At 36.2% G+C, this 13133-nt stretch overlaps 1 long non-coding RNA gene across 1 annotated transcript; it reads right to left on the bottom strand.

The window, feature by feature from the left end:
• Positions 1 to 227: 227 nt before the first annotated feature.
• Positions 228 to 1180, bottom strand: LOC128856651 (uncharacterized). Its single transcript, XR_008453852.1, has 5 exons — positions 1046 to 1180; positions 898 to 986; positions 776 to 843; positions 475 to 719; positions 228 to 418 (listed from the first exon to the last, which is right to left on the bottom strand). It is a non-coding gene; the product is annotated as an uncharacterized LOC128856651 (long non-coding RNA).
• Between the last annotated feature and the right edge of the window lie 11953 nt (positions 1181 to 13133).

Raw genomic sequence — 13133 nt, 5'->3', positions numbered from 1 at the left:
CTGACTTTTAGCATCCGTCATATGCATTAAGAGAGTAACTTGTTAAACCATTGAATTTGATATAGATTTGGCTGCCATGATATGTTAACGACAGGAATGAGATAAAACAAAAAATTTAATTTCGTATTTCGAGCATAACAATATATGTATGTCCATTTGTTACCGTAAAGACATTGCGAAAGCAGAAGTTCAGTCGATCATTCCTCCACGTAAGAAAAACATTGGAGTTAGAAGAGTTAAAATTGAAAAAATTACAAATTTATTAGTTTATTGTTTAAAATTTGTCTACCTTAATATTTTATTAGTATAGTTAGGAAAATATATTCATATAGTCTAAAACTAATACATCGAAAAATTTCTATATTGATAATATAATCCACTTTTAATAATTGCGATGATTCGGGCAGAAATCAAAAACCTGTAAACCAAAAATCTTAAAAATTGTTAATTCATAAATATATCACTACAACTTACGTGTAAATGTAGACGTAAAGCGCGAGGACTTGCTCGTGTAGGTGTTGCGCATGCATTTACGTACAGCATATTGTTCTAGACCGGGTAGCGTGATACTAGGTATTTGCACCATCATACACAGCACGATCAATGTCATCTATGAAATGGTAGAAATACGCGGTAGAAATACGCGCATACTTGCCTTCGTTTCTAAAAACCAGCTCTTCAACACACATCTTCCGCTGCACTTGCTCGTCTGTGAAGTCCTACAAATAAAAACTTTTAAAACCAATTTATTAGCAAATATTCTAACAGAACTTACTAACTGTAGTTTTTGTATTGTATGTAAGGTGGTCACTATTATATTTGCAAAAACGCTGTTCTAAAAACCTATGAATGAAAAAGTTTAATAAGAATTTATACAAATGTCTGATCTGGACTTACGTGTATGAAAATTCACCAACCGGTAGTTTTCGGCAGCAGAAAGGCGACTCCAAATAATCGACTATCACCATATGTCAGACATAATCGACCTAAATAGTGAAAAATGCCATTAATTTACAAAATAATTAGCTTTTATTATTATACTTACTTGAACGTTTACAAGCAAATACATGATTTTCAACGAATAATAACAAGGCAAAGCGTCAAAGTGAAAACGATGTTGCCGACCACATAATTTGCACCAAAAGTTTAATTTTTACTACAATTTAAAAGTTTTTTCGTAAAAAATGTAGGAATATTTGTAAAGAAGCAACATGTTTTCAAATAAGGGAGCCGATTTGTCAAGAGGGAGCGAGAAAGCTGCTTACTTACTTAACCTTGCATAACTGAATCATGAGTTATAACCTAGAGAGTGAATGGATTATTTGTCTCTCTCTTTTATAATACATACATATGTACAATAAACAACTGGCTTTTAATACCTCAGATAAAAAAAATACAAATGGGTTAATGTACACAGATAAACAATGTGTTTATTTTCATTTGGTCAAATAAGCGTACATACGTCAAGTACTTATTCCACTTTGTTTAATACCCTGTGATTATTACAATTCTCATATTCTTTAAATTTTTTATTAGCGAATTAGCGAGCATCATTGATAGTTATGCGCCCCAAACGTCAATTAATTGGTCTATAAGAGGAGGAATGGGAAGCAAGATTCAAATGTTCAAATTAAAAAAAAAGTAACGGAGGGCAAGACTGGAACCAATTGAGAATGCAATGTATGATCCGTCGTATAAGGCCATTTAAATTGATTCATTTTAAGTAGGGTAGAGACGACGAACAAAAATTTTCAGCGAGCTGCTCGCACACATGTTCATCATATGTGGCTTGGATTTTTTATTATCGATGGGGTTCTTGCATAGATACCGTCACATAAACGGCATGTACGATTCATACTGGTTGCTAAAGATACACTTCATTTGGGACCACGCCCAGTCAGTAATTATCTTACTGTGCTGGACTTGCAAAAGAGTACGCCTACGTACTAACCCTGAACTCTGTCTCCTCCACCTCTCTTTGCGGTACTGCTTCATCAGTTTCTATGCATTATGTCCTCTCGCCTGCTCAATGTATCTTAGCTCTCTTTGAGTTCTTGTAACGAATGTAGCTACTTCCTTCCCCCTTTCTTCCGATTCCATCATGTAGTCAACTATGTCGTTTACATTTGGGAGCCTTCTTTCTTCCGTAAACCGTGGACAGTGGGAACTGACATGTTCCGCGTTTTCTGAAATGTTGAAGGACAGTAAGGGCTATCGTGTCCAGAAATGATCGATCTTGCCACATTGTTAGTGAAACAAGTCTTTCCTCTTCTCTCACCTCTTTTTTTATTTATTTCGGCATCAGCGGCACATCTGTCGGATATTCGTTCGTTTCAATTTACTCGCGAGTATATCTGCTGGTATCATGCCATCTATGACAAACGCCGCATCATCCAATATGTTTCTGTAGCCGCACTTAGGGCAGTTAGCCTATACACAGACAGTAACTTTTCTTTGTTTCCCTTCAATTTCACCGCATTTGCCCAGACGGTTTTATTGCTTCATTTGTTCTGTGCTCTACTTCCTGTATGTGCTTAGCCATCGTCACTATTGCTATGCCATCCGCAAAGCCTATTATTTTTACTTCTCTGGGTACTGGTAAGCAAAGGACCTTGTCGTACATGATGTTACATAAAACAGGACCTAGTACCGATCCATGCGTTACGCCAGCAGTAACTTTGTAAACTTTTGTTCTAGCATTCATTTTCCCCGCACTTGCCGTACGGCAAAAGTAGAAAGTTGCCAATTGGCGCCTTCGACTCAAATACAACTGATATATTTAGCTGCCACTGAAATTTACTACCGCAAAGGACCAAACGGACCCATTGTGACGGGCCTATAACTTAGAAACTATTTGACGAATTCGATTCAAACAATCTGCATTGTATGAGCTATAATATTATACGCACTATATTCAATAAAATGTACAGGGTGAACGATATGAAGAGTTACCTATTCAAAACACCATAACTTTTATGTGTGAAATTAGTTTTTATTGATTTCAAAGACGAAATTGTTCAAAAATGATTACAATTTTAACATATTTTAATTTAACATATGGAAAATAACAATAAATTATTATTTTACAATAAAAAAAAGGAGCACTAGCTGCCAGGGCTTACGGCTCAAATATGAAAATATCACTTGTAATTTACTTGCACACAAATTAATTTACATTTTTACATTCCGCCCCCATCCTCGTAATCCGCAGCATCAGTTGGCTGTATTTTTCGCGATTTTCGTGATGTCACTTTAGCTCGATATGACCACCTTTTGCCTTGACTATAGCCTTCAAACGGTCAAAAAATGAGTTGCATGTTGCACGAATGTGATCTTGAGGTATTTTGGGCCATTCTTGTATAATCGCTTTTTTCAGCGCATTCATACTGGCATATTGGAATAGTCCATCGGATTTGCGTCTGGCGAATTCGAAAGCCATTGTGTGGACGAAATGAAGTATGGAACATGATTTTTTAACCATTCTTGGTTCACACTTCTCACAAGCTTTATGAGACGGTGCCGAGTCCTGTTGGAACGTCCATGGTCTACGACCGAAATGTTTGTGTGTCCACGGCTCTAAAGCAGCTTCTAAAACATTTTCCCGACAATAAGTCTCATTCACTTTGACACCAGGCTCACTAAAAACGATTGGAGAGCGTCCATCAGCGGTCACTGCGGCTCAAACCATTACTTGCGATGGTAAATTGTTTCGAGTGGCCATACGTAGGCTCAAATTCTCGTATGAGCGTTCGGTCAAGTAAATACGATCGTTTTGAGTGTTTATGAACTGCTCAATTGGGAAATTCGCCACGTTCGTGCAAGCGCAACAACGCCTTTGCTCTTTCGCACTGAACTTTTTTTTGCTGTGGTGAAAAATCGTGTGCTTTTTGGAAGTTGTAAGCCTTAACCTTGAGCTCATTTTTCAATATGTGTCGAATGCTTTCAGTTCTTTGGCCATTTTTCTTCCACTTCGACGTGGATTTCGTTCAAGGTCCACCTCCATAGCGTTTTGCAATGCTACCAGTATCATTGTAACGTTTTATAGTGCGATAGACAACATTTTATTCACTATGAGGTGACTGAGCTCGCGATCCAGCCAAATATAACGCAATCACACTATTACGTTTGAATTCCATCACAGAAAAAAAAAACTGAACAAAACTGAGACGCAAATGCTTTTGATGGCTTATAAACAATATACTGAACTGTCATTAGAACAAATTTGAGTGCAGTGTGAAGTTGGTAACACTTCATATCGTTCACCCTGTATAGTCACCATGATTAGCTCTAATGGCTTCACATCTTCGAGTCATATTTTGTGTTAATTTCTGCGCAAGTTGTCTTGTAAAATCCAGGGTGGTTAGTACTTCCAAACATTATAGCAGCTGACGGTAATAATGCTTTTTGGTAAAACTTATTATTAGAAACTGCTTTAAAATTGGCGGAAAACACAAATAAACGGCCTAATCCGTTTTCGTAGAAGCAGGATGTTCGTTGAAGTTGTCGATTATCAGCAGTAAAGCAAGACTGACGTATGAAACTTTTTGCCCAAAAAAAAGATTTATCTGTGAATATTACGTTTTACAGTTTCGTTCTTAATTTGCCTTAGCCCATGCAAGTCTTTTTTCAATATGATTCCGAATTTGACGTCTTCTGCACGTAAACATTTCAAATCCTCTATCTTATTTATTCAGATATCAATAAACAACTTTTCTTACTGACTGCTTACTACAAAGGTAAACTTAACAAACAAATTTAGTTAAATTACGCTTCTCCTTACTCTCTAAATATTACGAAAATATCGTTATCAAATAGTTAAATTACAATACACAATTTAATTGAGCAGAAAAAGATAATTTGGATAAGGTAAAATCGAATTCAATAGAATTCGAGATCTCATTGAGTTCATGCAGAGTGCGAGCAATAAGAGCATTGCAGGTATATATTATATAATTGGCTCTGAATGTATTCAAATCTATCGGATATTCATTACGTACAAGCCTGGGCAAAATCGATCTTTGACTTTCTAATTGTTTAAGATTAATGAGAAGTAGGCTGGATTTATATGATGGGACAGGGTCAGAGAAATTCAGGGAAGAGAGTGTAAACTTAATAAAGACTTTTTGTACTCGTTCAATTCTGTCTATAGAGGATTGGTGGTAAAGTCGGCAAAAAAAAAAAAAAAAATGTAGATCGAACGAACGAAGTAAATAGCGAAGTAAATAGTCTGCAAAGTTCGATGCCTTTTTATAAAGCCATGAATGGAGTACGCTTTAGATAGAATAAAATCTACATAAAACGTGCATAGAAAACAAATTCTAGATCTTTCATTTCTTCAACAGATTCAAGAATATCATCACCGATGTTATAACAAGTAGGAATGATGTTAGTTATTTTTGAATATGTGAATATAAAACACCAGTACACCACTACACCAATAAACTATTCTGTTAACATCAGCTTGAAGATTATGTAAATTTGCCGAGTTTGAGATAATAGAAAATATTGTTAAATCATCCGCATACAGAAGAAAGTTGGCAAAAGAAAAACAACTACATATATCATTGATAAATAAAAAAAAGCAAGGGACCCAATATACTGCCTTGAGGAACACCAGATGACTCTAGAAAAGGAGCAAATGAGGCACAATCAACAGAAACTACACAATGTCTTTTAAATAAGAATGATCGAAGCCAATATAGAAAAACTGAGTGAAATCCCGGATATAGAAGTTTATCTAAAGAATTGTATGCGATACTTTATCGAATGCTTTCGAAAAGTCAGAATAAATACAATCGACTTGTTCCCTTGCTGAGAAAACTGCAATACAGTATTCAGTGAAAACGGTATTTAGCTTTCTGATGGTATGATGATATGCTAATTTTAGTTGTAGAATACATAATCTTTGACAATATTTTTGAATAATTTCCATACAGACGAGAGCTTCGAGATTGGTCTGTAATCACGGACATCATTTTTTATAACACTTTTAAAAATTGGAGTAACAACTGCCATTTTCCATTCATCGATCAAGTTACCAGATGCTAACTATTTATTGAAAATTAACTTGAGGGGCAGAGCAAGAGAAGAATAATGTTTGAAAAGAATAACTGAAAGACCATCAGCATCCGTTTTTTTGGAGGGGTTAGGGCTAAAATACCCTTCTCAACATCTTCCAATGACAGACTCAAACACCTAAACCCAGTTTGAACCAGGTTCATTACTTAAAAAATTTGCTTTAAAAAATCAGCAAACGGGTTTACTACCTCAGAAGGTGTAGTAGATAATATATCATTCAGAAAAACAGCAGATGGGAACTCAAGAACTGAACTTCTTAGATTTGATGTATTGCCAAAAACATTTCGGACTGGATTTAATATTCCTCTCAAAACTAAGAATATCGTTATTATATAGAAATGCATTTAAGCAATTAAATCTTTTAAATAATTTTGGTGAAATACATAAACTTTCTCTTTTTTGTTTATTTTCAACTTTTCAGAGAATTTGTTACTCTTATTCCTAAATCGTTTAATTTCGTGTGTGAAACAAGGAAGCCTGTATTGCCTTTCTTAATTAAATGGATATTTATTCGACAGATCTCAACCACTTTCGACTTAAAAATAGAAAAACATTGAACAACGTCAGAATCTGCGAACAATAATTCCAAGTTAACTTCAAGTATAGAATAGTTAGCTCTTGGAAGCTCACAATTATTATAGTTAAGGGCTAATTTTTCATTATGAGTACTAGTAGCAAATTCATAAAAATTGAGTTTCAGCAACAAAGAATGAGAATGAGAATGGACTGAGACACTCCGAAGTATTAAAATCGATGTTGTTACTGACAAAAATGAGATCTAGAACTCTATTGAGTATGTTTAGAAAACAATTACACTAATTCAATCTTTGAATTAGCTTTCATTGGTAAAATACCAAGTTTCGATAAATTACTAGACCAAACAATATATGGGAAATTAAAATCAAGTGATTATTTGCTGACCGATTATGGACCAATGACGAGCTCTATAAATATCAAAACTACTATTAGGTGGGATCTATGATCCCAGTAAATACACTTATTGAGTAACCCTTACTTGTGTAGCCCTTAATACATACACATAACTGATCTAAGATTGAATCATTATCGGTTAAAGAAACGAGGAAAGCACTGAAATAGCGCCGAACTGTAATAAGAAATCCCCTCCGCCAGAAAGACTCGTTCTGTTAATATTACCATCTTTGCGGAATACATTAAATAATTTCAGAAAATTGGCTATCATAGAAATTTGAATTCACCCAAGTTTCCACAAAGAGTATTATGTCAAACATCCGACTTGTTTTCACCGACTATATTTCGGAAGTAAATCATTAGATTCCTGGAGATTGGTTTAAATTTACGAGAGCTGGTTATGCTTGATTTTTTTGTGTTTCTTCCTTTTGAAAAAATTTAAGGGTCGAAGTTTCACGTTTATAGGCCATAGCGCATATCTCTTCATATAAAGAATCGTCAACGCCCAATTTAAAATTCACCTTCATAAGCAAAGATATGTCAGCTCCTTTCTTGGAAGCCGGCGGTGGAAGAACGGTCAAATATAAACACACAGATCAACGTTCTAACTTCTTCTTCTTAATTGGCGCGATAACCGCTTACGCGATTTTGGCCGAGTTCAACATAGCGCGCCAGTCGTTTCTTTCTTGTGCTAACCGGCGCCAATTGGACACACCAAGTGAGGCCAAGTCCTTCTCCACCTGATCTTTCCAACGCAGAGGAGGTCTTCCTCTTTTTCTACTTCCACCAGCTGGTACCGCATCGAATACTTTCAGAGCCGGAGCGTTTGTATCCATTCGGACGACATGACCCAGCCAACGTAGCCGCTGGATCTTTATTCGCTCCGCTATGTCTATGTCGTCGTAAAGCTCATACAGTTCACCGTTCCATCGCCTGCGATATTCGCCGTTGCCAAAGTGCAAAGGTCAAAAAATCGTATGCACAATCTTTCTCTCAATCACTCCAAGCGGCGCTTCATTGGATGTTGTCATCGTCCAAGCTTCTGCGCCATACTTTAGGACGGGCATGATGAGAGTCTTGTAGAGTGTTAGTTTTGCTCGTCGAGAGAGGACTTTACTACTCAATTGTCTACTTAGTCCAAAGTAGCACTTGTTGGCAAGAAAGATTCTACGTTGGACTTCAAGGCTGACATTGTTATCGGTGTGTAAATGCCTTCCTAAGTTATGCGGCTCGTACGATCCTCTCCAACATCAGGTTAAAGAAGTCACGACAGCGAGTCACCCTGTCTGAAACCTCGTTTGGTATCAAACGGCTCGGAGAGGTCCTTCCCAATTCTGATGGCGCCGCTGGTGTTGAGCAACGTCATCTTGCATAGCCGTATTAGTTTTCCGGGGATACCAAATTTAGACATCGCGGCATACAAGTAACTCTTTTGTGTACTGTCGAATGCAGCTTTGAAGTCGACGAAAAGATGGTGTGTGTCGATTCTCCTTTCATGGGTCTTTTCCAAGATTTGGCGTATTGTGAATATTTGGTCGATGGTAGACTTTCCAGGTCTAAAGCCACACTGATAAGGTCCAATCAGTTGGTTGAGGGTGGGCTTCAGCCTTTCACACAATACGATCGCTAGAACCTTATAGGCGATATTTAGAAGACTAATCTCGCGGTAATTGGCACAGATTGAAGGATCGCCCTTCTTGTGGATTGGGCAGAGCACACTTAAATTCCAATCGGGAGGCATGCTTTCATCCGACCATATTTTGCATAGAAGCTGATGCATGCACCTTACCAGCTCGTCGAAGCCATGTTTGAATAGCTCATCCGGCAGCCCGTCGGCGTTGTTCTTTAGCCGCGTTATCGCTATTCTCATCTCGTCATGGTCGGGTAGCGGAACGACAGTTCTGTCGCTAACGATTGGGGTATCGGGATCTTCACATTCTCTGTGACATGCGCAGCTGTCACTGTTTAACAGGTTCGAGAAGTGTTCCCTCCATAATTTAAGACTGATCTGGATGTTAGTCACCAGTTCGCCGTCCTTGTTCTTACAGGAAAACGCCCCGGTCTTAAAACCTTCTGTAAGCTGCCGAACTTTCTGATAGAATTTTCGGGCGTTGTTCCTGTTGGCCAGCATCTCAAGCTCCTCGTACTCATGTATTTCGGTCTCTCGTTTCTTCTTTCGGATAATACGTCTCTTTTCCTTTTTTTAACTCTCTTTAGCGATCCCAGATGGCTCGCGTTTCGCCCGATCGCGTTCTAACTACCTGTACCTATTTGGATACATTAACACCATTTTTCCTTAAAACTGCTTCACTTTCATGCAATGATAATTTCGGCTTTGTCACAAACAAATCAATGATCTTCTGATCTTGCTTTAGAGGTGTTTATGTGGGCCTCGTCCGGCGAAGTCGTCAATGTTTCTAATTTAGGTATACCATTGCACCCATTTATTTTTGAACGCCTATAGACTGTATGCATACCCTTAAATAAATTCTAAAATAAGTGTAGAGAAGCGAAGATGTGATCAACGAATTTGGCGGTACTTGAATATAGCTAAGTAAAAGAACACCATTGAAATAACCCTTGTGCAAAAACAGGAAATCACCGGAACAAGAAAATCGTCAAGAGCATATGTAAATATACCTATTGGCTGCAGATAGTACGCTACATAAGTATATAAATATAAAAGAAAGATAATTGGCACAACACTTCTGTCTGATAGGTGTTTGGCCGAGATCCTCCTCCTATTTATGGCGTGCGTCTTGATATTATTCCACACCTACAGTTTTATGCCGACTGCGAATGGCAGATATTTTTTATGAGGAACTTTTTCATGGCAGAAATACACTTGGAGGTTTGCCAATGCCTGTCGAGGGGCGACCGCTATTAGAAAAAACTGTTTCTTCATTTTGGGGTCCCATGCACGGAGATTCGAAATTACGTACTCGGAATGGTAGTCGCGCACCTACCTATTCCATTACGGCGGTCGCCAATAGAATTATATAATTATTTATATAAATAAACTTGTTTCGAATGGAGACTCTTGATGTTAGAGGACTCTCTGGAAGGGAAGTTCGTGCTTTATTTTCAATTTTTGTTCTGCGAATTCCTTCACAGAATTAATAAGTTTGAGACGCCCTTTTTAAAAAAATACCGATATTTGAGCATTGTTATAGCAACTGCGAAAAGTCCTTATTTATTATGTAGGTAAAACTCTAAGGACAGTCAAATTTTTATTATTTTACGCTTAGTATATTAGACAATACATAAGTAACTTAAATTAGAATAATCGGCTTACTTTTCTGAAATAGTTTTTAGAATTGGCAGCAATGCAAGTGGAACTAATACTCCACACGAAAAAATTATAAGACCAACTAAATTTCTTATATTTTTATTATCAGTTTAGGGTTAACACTTTATATTTTTTTTATTTTAAGCTTTTAATAATAAAGGTTTTAAAAATAGTCAGTAATAAACACACCTTTCACGAAACTTATATTAATTAACAAAAAAAGTAAAATCTATGCAGATGAGGGTCAAAAAGAGTTTCATTTAAGTTATCAAAGTCGTCGAGAAATCGATTTGATTTAGTTTTTCATAAGATTTTGATACATTTTTGATCATTCGAAATAAATCGCATTTCTTAGACTTTTAGCGCTATTAAACTGACTTCTATGTTTGAAAACCGTTTGCGAAAGTATTGCCCATAATCTTTTAATTGGATTAAGGTCAGGGTTGCAGGCAGGCTATTCCAAAATTTGTATTTTTTAGCTGCCAAAAACTGTTTATAGCTAAACGTTTGATCTCCAGAGCATCTCTGGTGGTAAGTTTTGGTTTTCTATCTTTTCTCTTGGTACATCCGTACTTATATTTCAAATGGAAGTAATGCAAAAAATAGTTTTGCTTCTTCTTAATTTTGAAGCACTCTCTCGCATTATCTCTGCCCAAATTCAGAAAAAGCTTTTCCGCGCGCCATATTTTTTGTTTCTAAACCAAAATAACCACATGAGAAATTGGAACTATGAGAACTAGATAAAGCGATTAAAAACATTATAATATAACAATTTTATCGTAATAACTTACATTGGTTAGGTAAGGTTGACCTGGATGACTGAAAGCCATCACATAGACCTATTGATCCTTAGTGTTACCAGATGGAGCTAGACCCTTACGTTTCTTTGTAGTAGACATCTTGGAATACGTCTGCGTTTTTTGCGAATCTAAGTAAACTTTAGAGCTCTATCCCCGAGAGGTTTTCTAACTTCTCATATTGTAAAGCTCCTAAGCATTTTATCGTTGTTTGTGGTTCATATCTTGTATGCGTGCGCCGCTAGCAAATTGTGGCCTGTCAGTATACCTACAATAGTTTTGCTTTCTTTTCTAGACAGAGCTAGTACGAATTGGACGTATTTATCTGCACTCTGTGTACACATGATTTTCGCGGTTCTGCATGTGGCTAGATTATTCCACCTCCTGTCTATCCGTATTTTCATGTCAGCAGCGATGTCTTTGTATACCGTATTTAAAGGTCTCAGTATGACGTTTTCTTGTTCGAATTTTCTGTAAACAGCGCTTTTGGCAATATCATCTGTCCGGGTACCCAATAGATATGCAACCGTCTGTAAGCGGCTAATCTCTCTATGGCTTTTTAGAACATTTTTATTGCGCGTTACTAAAATACTAGCAATAAATATATTATAATAATAAAGCATAATTTTTTCGTGCAGTGTATACCTAGTTACATATGAAATGCCCAGCTTCCAATCCGAAAGCCATTTCGTTCAAATAAAGAACAATAACTAATTGACGGTGTTTAAAATTTATAACTTTTGTAATGGTCTAATGGCTATAAAATCACAAGGATATTTATCCAAGCGTCTAAACTTACGAAACTCTGAAATTTAAGCCGTTTATTCACAAGTTACTTGTACATATCTTGAAAAATATTTGTGCTATTTCATTAGACAGGGTTGCTCTCTACCTACGCTCAAAATTTACATTGTGAAATGGTCACTTGAAATTATGAAATTTGTGAAAACCATTTCTCGTAAGTTTACGTGGTTTGTGTGCCACTTAACATTTTAGATAAATACCCTTACATATTTGAATAGAACAGCGCTCTCGCTAAACTCATAGTTTCATTTCATATACTCGTTGTATATATGTATAGGCAGATAACACGGTTCGGAGACTTTTCCCGTAAAATATCAATAGTTTCGTTACTTGTGTGGCACGAAGCGCCGTCTTGTTGAGAATAAACGTTGTCCAGATCAATACCATCCAATTCCGGCCATTAAAAATCGTTAATCATCTCTCGATAGCGCAATCCATTCCAAAATAACAGCTGTATATTGGAAATCCCTTTACTTAATTTTCTTATTTCAGCCAGTGCAAAGACTTTCATTTCGAAATATAGAAAATTCTTTTTAAAAAACATCTTATTTATAATAAAGGAATTGAAGACTAGAACTTTATGACTGCAACTGCAATTAATGGCTGGTGTGCACTATATGAGAGTACAGGCCACCGTTCGGTCGATTGTCGAGATGGGGTTTCTTATAATTGGTGGACGTAGAATCAATCAGTCAATGTGAATTAATTAATATATTATTAATTAATATGCGATTACTAAACATTTCAACCCATCTTATTCTTGTGTAGATTTATGTTTTAGGATTCTCTTTATAATATGAATAAGAAATAAAAGTAGAAAAAAATGTTTAATTAATTTCAAAATATAACTAAGTAATTGTGAAACTAATTCATTTATATGAGATGTATTGTAGTTTATATTGCTTATCTATGCATATGATGTGCATATGTACATAAAATGAACAATAGCGAATTTATTATCGCCCTTTGTTATCAACATTTGACATTAGTGGCTACAAAAAGAAATATATTTTTCATAGTGTCATAGCTTAAACACACACAGTGGAATAACTAATGTATGTTTTCTTATAAAACTCACACGTATGCAAATATGCACTATTTAGAAGATACAACATGCATAGTATACACACATATTTGTATACATAAGCTCTAAATCAAATAATTTCTTTTTACTATTTCAATAAGTTATCGCATGATCTTTGAACGTCCACGTATTTCTGATTGTATATAAAGTC

This window comes from Anastrepha ludens, chromosome 3, assembly GCF_028408465.1.
Source record: "Anastrepha ludens isolate Willacy chromosome 3, idAnaLude1.1, whole genome shotgun sequence".
Classification (NCBI taxonomy): Eukaryota; Metazoa; Arthropoda; class Insecta; order Diptera; family Tephritidae; genus Anastrepha; species Anastrepha ludens.
Note: the sequence above shows the minus strand (reverse complement) of the source record. Positions and strands in the feature narration are given on the sequence as shown.